A 10,918-nucleotide genomic window follows, 5' to 3' on the forward strand; every position below is an offset into this window, starting at 1 on the left:
CTGTAGTACAGTTACATCTGTAGGTACTCTACGTAGTACAGTTACATCTGGAGGTACTGTAATACAGTTACATCTGTAGGTACTGTAATCCAGTTACATCTGTAAGTACCGTAGTACAGTTAAATCTGTAGGTACTGTAGTACAGTTACTTCTGTATGTACTGTAGTACAGTTACATCTGTAGGTACTCTATGTAGTACAGTTACATCTGTATGTACCGGAGTACAGTTACATCTGTAGATACCGTAGTACAGTTACATCTCTAGGTACTGTAGTACAGGTACATCTGTAGGTACTGTAATACAGTTACATCTGTATGTACTGTAATACAGTTACATCTGTATGTACTGTAATACAGTTACATCTGTAAGTACCGTAGTACAGTTACATCTGTAGGTACTCTACGTATTACAGTTACATCTGTAGGTACTGCAATACAGTTACATCTGTAGTACTAGAGTACAGTTACATCTGTGGGTATTGTAGTCCTGTACCATCTGTAGGTACTCTACGTAGTACAGTTATATCTGTAGGTACTGTAATACAGTTACATCTGTAGGTGCTAGAGTACAATTACATCTGTAGGTACTGTACTACAGTTACATCTGTAGGTACTCTACGTACTACAGTTACGTCTGTAGGTACTGTAATACAGGTGCATCTGTAGGCCCAGTAGTACAGTTACATCTGTATGTACTGTAATACAATTACGTCTGTAGGTACTGTAATATGGTTACATTTGTAGGTGCCAGAGTACAGTTACATCTGTAAGTACTGTAATACGGTTAGATCTGTAGGTACCGTAGTACAGTTACATCTGTAGGTAGTCTACGTAGTACAGTTACATCGGTAGGTACTGTAGTAAAGTTACATCTGTAGGTACTGGAGTACTATTACATCTGTAAGTACTGTATTACAGTTACATCTATAGGTACTGTAATACAGTTACATCTGTAAGTACTCTATGTAGTACAGTTACATCTGTAAGTACAGTAGTAAAGTTACATCTGAAGGTACTCAACATAGTACAGTTACATCTGTATGTAATGTAGCACAGATGCATCAGTAGGTACCGTAGTACAGTTACATCTCCAGGTACTGTAGTACAGTTACATCTGTAAGTACTGTAATACGGTTACATCTGTAGGTACCGTAGCACAGTTACATCTGTAGGTACTGTAGTACAGTTACATGTGCAGGTACTGTAGTACAGTTACATCTGTAGGTACTGTAATACGGTTACATCTGTAGGTACCGTAGTACAGTTACATCTGTAGGTACTGTAGTACAGTTACATCTGTAGTTACAGTAGTACAGTTACATATGTAGGTATTGTAATACAGTTACATCTGTAGGTACTAGAGTGCAGTTACATCTGAAAGTACTTTAACACAGTTACATCTGTATGTACTGTAGTGCAGTTACATCTGTATGTACTGTAGTACAGTTACATCTATAGGTACTGTAATACAGTTACATCTGTATGTACTGCAGTACAGTTATATCTGTAAGTACTGTAATACGGTTACATCTGTAGGTACTGTAGTACAGTTACATCTGTAGGAACTGTAGTACAGTTACCTCTGCAGGTACTGTAGTACAATTACATCTGTAGTTACTGTAGGACAGTTACATCTGTAGGTACTGTAATACAGGTACATTTGTATGTACTGTAGTACAGTTACATCTGTAGGCACTCTACGTAGTACGGTTACATTTGTATGTACTGTAATACAGTTACATCTGTAGGTACTGTAGCACAGTTACATCTGTAGGTACTGTAATACATTTACATCTGTATGTACTGTAGTACAGTTACATCTGTCGTTACTGTAGTACAGTTACATCTGTAGGTACTGTAATACAGTAATATCTGTAGGTACTGGAGTACGATTACATCTGGAAGTACTGTAACACGGTTACATCTGTAGGTACTGTAGTACAGTTACATCTACAGGTACCGTAGTACAGTTACATCTGTAGGTACTGGAGTACGATTACATCTGTAGGTACTCTACGTAGTACAGTTACATCTGTACGTACTGTAATACAGGTACATCAGTAGGTACAGTAGTACAGTTACATAAATAGGAACTATAGCACAGTTACATCTGTAGGTACTATAGTACAGTTACATCTGTAGGTACTCTAGTAGAGTTAGATCTGTTGGTACTGGAGTACGATTACGTCTGAAGGTACTCTACGTAGTACAGTTACATCTGTAGGTACTGTAATACAGGTACATCAGTAGGTACAGTAGTACAGTTACATCTTTAGGTACTGTAGCACAGTTACATCTGTAGGTACTCTATGTAGTACAGTTACATCTTTAGGTACTTTAACACAGGTGCATCTGAAGGTACAGTAGTACAGTTACATCTGTATGTACTGTCATACAGTTACATCTGTAGGTACTAGAGTACAGTTACATCTGTAGGTATTGTAGCACAGTTACATCTGTAGATACTTTAATACAGTTATATCGGTAGGCACTGTGATACAGTTACATCTGTAGATACTGTAGTACAGGTACATCTGTAGGTAATGTGGTACAGTTAAATCTTTTGGTACCGTAGTACAGTTACATCTGTAGGGACTAGAGTACAGTTACATCTGTAAGTACTGTAATACGGTTACATCTGTTGGCACCGTAGTACAGTTACATCTGTAGGTATTAGAGTACAGTTACATCTGTAAGTACTGTAATACCGTTACATCTGTAGGTACTTTAACACAGTTGCATCTGTATGTACTGGAATAGAGTTACATCTGTGTGTACTGCAGTACAGTTACATCTGTAGGTACTGTGGTACAGTTACATCTTTTGGTACCGTAGTACAGTTACATCTGTAGGGACTAGAGTACAGTTATATGTGCAGGTATTGTAGTACAGTTACATCTGTAGGTACTCTACGTAGTACGGTTACATCTGTATGTACTGTAATACAGTTACATCTGTAAGTACTGTAATACGGTTACATTTGTAGGTACTGTAATACAGTTACATCTGTAAGTACTCTATGTAGTACAGTTACATCTGTAAGTACAGTAGTAAAGTTACATGTGAAGGTACTCGACATAGTACAGTTACATCTGTATGTAATGTAGCACAGTTGCATCAGTAGGTACCGTAGTACAGTTACATCTGCAGGTACTGTAGTAAAGTTACATCTGTAGGTACCGTAGCACAGTTACATCTGTAGGTACTGTAGTACAGTTACATGTGCAGGTACTGTAGTACAGTTACATCTGTAGGTACTGTAATACGGTTACATCTGTAGGTGCTGTAATACAGTTACATCTTTAGGTACTGTAGCACAGTTACATCTGTAGGTACTCTATGTAGTACAGTTACATCTTTAGGTACTGTAACACAGGTGCATCTGAAGGTACAGTAGTACAGTTACATCTGTAGGTACTGTAGCACAGTTACATCTGTAGATACCTTAATACAGTTACATCTGTAGGTACTGTAATACAGTTACATCTGTAGGTGATGTAATACAGTTACATTTGTAGGTACTAGAGCACAGTTACATCTGTAGGTAGTCTACGTAGTACAGTTACATCTGTATGTACTGTCATACAGTTACATCTGTAGGTAGTAGAGTACAGTTACATCTGTAGGTACTCTAGCACGGTTACATCTGTAGATACTTTAATACAGTTATATCGGTAGGCACTGTGATACAGTTACATTTGTAGGTACTGTACTACAGGTACATCTGTAGGTACTGAAATACAGTTACATCTGTAGGTACTAGAGTACAATTACATCTGTAAGTACTGTAGTACAGTTACATCTGTTGGTACCGTAGTACAGTTACGTCTGTAGGTATTAGAGTACAGTTACATCTGTAAGTACTGTAATACCGTTACATCTGTAGATACTTTAATACAGTTATATCGGTAGGCACTGTGATACAGTTACATCTGTAGATACTGTAGTACAGGTACATCTGTAGGTAATGTGGTACAGTTAAATCTTTTGGTACCGTAGTACAGTTACATCTGTAGGGACTAGAGTACAGTTACATCTGTAAGTACTGTAATACGGTTACATCTGTTGGCACCGTAGTACAGTTACATCTGTAGGTATTAGAGTACAGTTACATCTGTAAGTACTGTAATACCGTTACATCTGTAGGTACTTTAACACAGTTGCATCTGTATGTACTGGAATAGAGTTACATCTGTGTGTACTGCAGTACAGTTACATCTGTAGGTACTGTGGTACAGTTACATCTTTTGGTACCGTAGTACAGTTACATCTGTAGGGACTAGAGTACAGTTATATGTGCAGGTATTGTAGTACAGTTACATCTGTAGGTACTCTACGTAGTACGGTTACATCTGTATGTACTGTAATACAGTTACATCTGTAAGTACTGTAATACGGTTACATTTGTAGGTACTGTAATACAGTTACATCTGTAAGTACTCTATGTAGTACAGTTACATCTGTAAGTACAGTAGTAAAGTTACATGTGAAGGTACTCGACATAGTACAGTTACATCTGTATGTAATGTAGCACAGTTGCATCAGTAGGTACCGTAGTACAGTTACATCTGCAGGTACTGTAGTAAAGTTACATCTGTAGGTACCGTAGCACAGTTACATCTGTAGGTACTGTAGTACAGTTACATGTGCAGGTACTGTAGTACAGTTACATCTGTAGGTACTGTAATACGGTTACATCTGTAGGTGCTGTAATACAGTTACATCTTTAGGTACTGTAGCACAGTTACATCTGTAGGTACTCTATGTAGTACAGTTACATCTTTAGGTACTGTAACACAGGTGCATCTGAAGGTACAGTAGTACAGTTACATCTGTAGGTACTGTAGCACAGTTACATCTGTAGATACCTTAATACAGTTACATCTGTAGGTACTGTAATACAGTTACATCTGTAGGTGATGTAATACAGTTACATTTGTAGGTACTAGAGCACAGTTACATCTGTAGGTAGTCTACGTAGTACAGTTACATCTGTATGTACTGTCATACAGTTACATCTGTAGGTAGTAGAGTACAGTTACATCTGTAGGTACTCTAGCACGGTTACATCTGTAGATACTTTAATACAGTTATATCGGTAGGCACTGTGATACAGTTACATTTGTAGGTACTGTACTACAGGTACATCTGTAGGTACTGAAATACAGTTACATCTGTAGGTACTAGAGTACAATTACATCTGTAAGTACTGTAGTACAGTTACATCTGTTGGTACCGTAGTACAGTTACGTCTGTAGGTATTAGAGTACAGTTACATCTGTAAGTACTGTAATACCGTTACATCTGTAGGTACTTTAACACAGTTGCATCTGTATGTACTGGAATAGAGTTACATCTGTATGTAACGTAGTACAGTTACATCTGTGTGTACTGCAATACAGTTACATCTGTAGGTACTGTGGTACAGTTATATCTTTTGGTACCATGGTACAGTTACATCTGTAAGTACTGTAATACGGTTACATCTGTAGGTACCGTAGCACAGTTACATCTGTATGTACTGTAGTACAGTTACATCTCTAGGTATTAGAGTACAGTTACATCTGTAAGTACTGTAATACCGTTACATCTGTAGGTACTTTAAAACTGTTGCATCTGTATGTACTGGAATAAAGTTACATCTGTATGTACTGTAGTACAGTTACATCTGTAGATACTTTAATACAGTTATATCGGTAGGCACTGTGATACAGTTACATCTGTAGGTACTGTAGAACAGGTACATCTGTAGGTACTGACATTCAGTTACATCTGTAGGTACAGTAATACAGTTACATCTGTTTGTACTAGTGTACAGTTACATCTGTAAGTACTGCAATACGGTTACATCCGTAGGTACTGTAGTACAGTTACATTTGTATGTACTGTAGTACAGTTACATCTGTATGTACTGTAGTACAGTTACATCTGTATGTACTGTAGTACAGTTACATCTGTAGATACCGTAGTACAGTTACATCTGTAGGTACTGTAGTACAGTTACATCTGTAGGTACAAGAGTACAGTTACATCTGTAAGTACTGTAATACAGTTACATCTGTAGGTACTGTAAAACAGTTACATCTGTACGTAATGTAGTACAGTTACATCTGTAGGTACTCTAAGTAGTACAGTTACATCTGTAGGTACTAGAGTACAGTTACATCTGCAGGTACCGTAGTACAGTTACATCTGTATGTACTGTAGTACAGTTACATCTGTAGGTCCCATAATACAGTTACATCTGTAAGTACTGTAGTACAGTTACATCTGTATATGCAGTAGTACAGTTACATCTGTATGTACTGTAGTACAGTTATATCGGTGGGTACCGTAGTACAGTTACATCTGTATGTACTGTAGTACAGTTACATCTGTAGGTACCGTAGTACAGTTACATCTGTAGGTACTGTAGTACAGTTACATCTATAGATACCGTAGTACAGTTACATCTGTAGGTACTGTAGTACAGTTACATCTGTATGTACTGTAGTACAGTTACATCTTTTGGTACCGTAGTACAGTTACATCTGTAGGTATTAGAGTACAGTTACATCTGTAAGTACTGTAATATGGTTATATCTGTAGGTGCTTTCACACAGGTACATCTGTATGTACTGTAATAGAGTTACATCTGTATGTACTGTAGTACAGTTACATCTGTAGGTACCGAAGTACAGTTACATCTGTATGTACTGTAGTACAGTTACATCTGTAAGTACTGCAATATGGTTACATCTGTATGTACTGTAATACAGTTACATCTGTATGTACTGTAATACAGTTACATCTGTATGTAATGTAGTACAGTTACATCTGTAGGTACCATAGTATAGTTACATCTGTATGTACTGTAGTACAGTTACATCTGCAGGTACTGTAGTACAGTTACATCTGTAGGTACTGTAAGACAGTTACATCTGTATGTACTTTAGTACAGTTACATCTGTATGTATTGTAGTACAGTTACATCTGTAGGTACTGTAATACAGTTACATCTGTAGGGACTGTAATACAGTTACATCTGTAGGTACAGTAGTACAGTTACATCTGTAGGTACTGTAGTACAGTTACATCTGTATGTACTGTAGTATAGTTACATCTGCAGATACCGTAGTACAGTTACATCTGTAGGTACTGTAATACGGTTACATCTGTAGGTGCTGTAATACAGTTACATCTTTAGGTACTGTAGCACAGTTACATCTGTAGGTACTCTATGTAGTACAGTTACATCTTTAGGTACTGTAACACAGGTGCATCTGAAGGTACAGTAGTACAGTTACATCTGTAGGTACTAGAGTACAGTTACATCTGTAGGTACTGTAGCACAGTTACATCTGTAGATACTTTAATACAGTTACATCTGTAGGTACTGTAATACAGTTACATCTGTAGGTGCTGTAATACAGTTACATTTGTAGGTACTAGAGCACAGTTACATCTGTAGGTACTAGAGCACAGTTACATCTGTAGGTAGTCTACGTAGTACAGTTACATCTGTATGTACTGTCATACAGTTACATCTGTAGGTAGTAGAGTACAGTTACATCTGTAGGTACTCTAGCACAGTTACATCTGTAGATACTTTAATACAGTTATATCGGTAGGCACTGTGATACAGTTACATTTGTAGGTACTGTAGTACAGGTACATCTGTAGGTACTGAAATACAGTTACATCTGTAGGTACTAGAGTACAATTACATCTGTAAGTACTGTAGTACAGTTACATCTGTAGGTACAAGAGTACAGTTACATCTGTAGGTACTGTAATACGGTTACATCTGTAGGTACTGTAATACAGTTACATCTGTATGTAATGTAGTACAGTTACATCTGTAGGTACCATAGTATAGTTACATCTGTATGTACTGTAGTACAGTTACATCTGCAGGTACTGTAGTACAGTTACATCTGTAGGTACTGTAAGACAGTTACATCTGTATGTACTTTAGTACAGTTACATCTGTATGTATTGTAGTACAGTTACATCTGTAGGTACTGTAATACAGTTACATCTGTAGGCACTGTAGTACAGTTACATCTGTATGTACTTTAGTACAGTTACATCTGTAGGCACTGTAGTACAGTTACATCTGTATGTACTTTAGTACAGTTACATCTGCAGATACCGTAGTACAGTTACATCTGTAGGTACTGTTGTACAGTTACATCTGTAGATACTGAAGTAAAATTACATCTGTAGGTACTGTAATACGGTTACATCTGTATGTACTGTAGTATGGTTATATCTGTAGGTACTGTACGTAGTACAGTTACATCTGTAGATACTGCAATACGGTTACATCTGTAGGTACCGTAGTGCAGTTACATCTGTAGGTACAAGAGTACAGTTATATCTGTAAGTACTTTAATACGGTTAAATCTGTAGGTACTGTAATACAGTTACATCTGTAGGTACCGTAGTACAGTTACATCTCTATGTACTGTAGTACAGTTACATCTGCAGGTCCTGTAGTACAGTTACATCTGCAGGTACCGTAGTACAGGTACATCTGTAGGTACCGTAGTAATGTTACATCTGTATGTACTGTAGTACAGTTACATCTGTATGTACTGTAGTACAGTTACATCTATAGATACCGTAGTACAGTTACATCTGTAGGTACTGTAATACAGGTACATCTGTAGGTACAGCAATATAGTTACATTTGCACGTAATGTAGTACAGTTACATCTGTAGGTACTCTACGTAGTACAGTTACATCTGTAGTCACTGTAATACAGTTACATGTGTAGGTACTACAATACAGTAATATCTGTAAGTTCTGCAATACGGTTACATCTGTAGGTACTGTAATACAGTTACATCTGTAGGTACCGTAGTACAGTTACATCTCTATGTACTGTAGTACAGTTACATCTGCAGGTACTGTAGTACAGTTACATCTGCAGGTACCGTAGTACAGGTACATCTGTAGGTACCGTAGTAATGTTACATCTGTATGTACTGTAGTACAGTTACATCTGTATGTACTGTAGTACAGTTACATCTATAGATACCGTAGTACAGTTACATCTGTAGGTACTGTAATACAGGTACATCTGTAGGTACAGCAATATAGTTACATTTGCACGTAATGTAGTACAGTTACATCTGTAGGTACTCTACGTAGTACAGTTACATCTGTAGTCACTGTAATACAGTTACATGTGTAGGTACTACAGTACAGTAATATCTGTAAGTTCTGCAATACGGTTACATCTGTAGGTACTGTAATACAGTTACATCTGTATGTACTGTAGTACAGTTACTTCTGTATGTACTGTAGTACAGTTACATCTGTCGGTACTGTAATACAGTTAAATCTTTATGTACTGTAGTACAGTTACATCTGTATGTACTAGAGTACAGTTACACGTGTAGGTACTGTACTACAGTTACATTTGTAGAAACTTTAAGACAGTTATATCGATAGGCACAGTAATACAGTCACATCTATAGGTACTGTAATACAGTTACATCTGTAAGTACTGTAGTACAGTTACATCTGTTGGTACCGTACTACATTTAGATCTGTAGGTATTAGGGTACAGTTACATCTGTAAGTACTGTAATACGGTTACATCTGTTTGTACTTTAACACAGTTACATCTGTATGTACTGTAATAGAGTTACATCTGTATGTACTGTAGTACAGTTACATCTTTATGTACTGTAGTACAGTTACATCTGTAGATACCGTTGTACAGTTACATCTGTAGGTACTAGAGTAAAGTTACATCTCAAAGTACTGTAATACGGTTACATCTGTAGGTATTGTACTACAGTTACATCTGTACGTAATGTAGTAAAGTTACATGTTTAGGTACTCTATGTAGTACAGTTACATCTGTAGGTACTGTAATACAGTTACATCTGTTTGTACTAACTTACAGTTACACCTGTAAGTACTGCAATACGGTTACATCCGTAGGTACTGTAGTACAGTTACATTTGTATGTACTGTAGTACAGTTACATCTGTACGTAATGTAGTACAGTTACATCTGTAGATACCGTAGTACAGTTAGATATGTAGGTACTGTAGTACAGTTACATCTGTAGGTACAAGAGTACAGTTACATCTGTATGTACTGTAATACGGTTACATCTGTAGGTACTGTAAAACAGTTACATCTGTACGTAATGTAGTACAGTTACAGCTGTAGGTACTCTAAGTAGTACAGTTACATCTGTAGGTACTGTAATACAGTTACATCTGTAGGTACTAGAGTACAGTTACATCTGCAGGTACCGTAGTACAGTTACATCTGTATGTGCAGTAGTACAGTTACATCTGTCTGTACTGTAGTACAGTTACATCTGTATGTGCAGTAGTACAGTTACATCTGTATGTACTGTAGTACAGTTATATCTGTGGGTACCGTAGTACAGTTACATCTGTATGTACTGTAGTACAGTTACATCTGTAGGTACCGTAGTACAGTTACATCTGTATGTACTGTAGTACAGTTATATCTATAGATACCGTAGTACAGTTACATCTTTTGGTACCATAGTACAGTTGCATCTGTAGGTATTAGAGTACAGTTACATCTGTAAGTACTGTAATATGGTTATATCTGTAGGTGCTTTCACACAGGTACATCTGTATGTACTTTAATAGAGTGACATCTGTATTTACTGTAGTACAGTTACATCTGTAGGTACTGTAGTACAGTTACATCTGTAAGTACTGCAATACGGTTACATCTGTAGGTACTGTAATACAGTTACATCTGTATGTACTGTAATACAGTTACATCTGTATGTACTGCAATACGGTTACATCCGTAGGCACTGTAGTACAGTTACATTTGTATGTACTGTAGTACAGTTACATCTGTACGTAATGTAGTACAGTTACATCTGTAGGTACTGTTGTACAGTTACATCTGTAGGTACTGAAGTAA

The sequence above is a fragment of the Telmatherina bonti genome (genome assembly GCF_933228915.1).
Source record: "Telmatherina bonti genome assembly, chromosome: 16".
In the NCBI taxonomy this organism is placed as follows: domain Eukaryota; kingdom Metazoa; phylum Chordata; class Actinopteri; order Atheriniformes; family Telmatherinidae; genus Telmatherina; species Telmatherina bonti.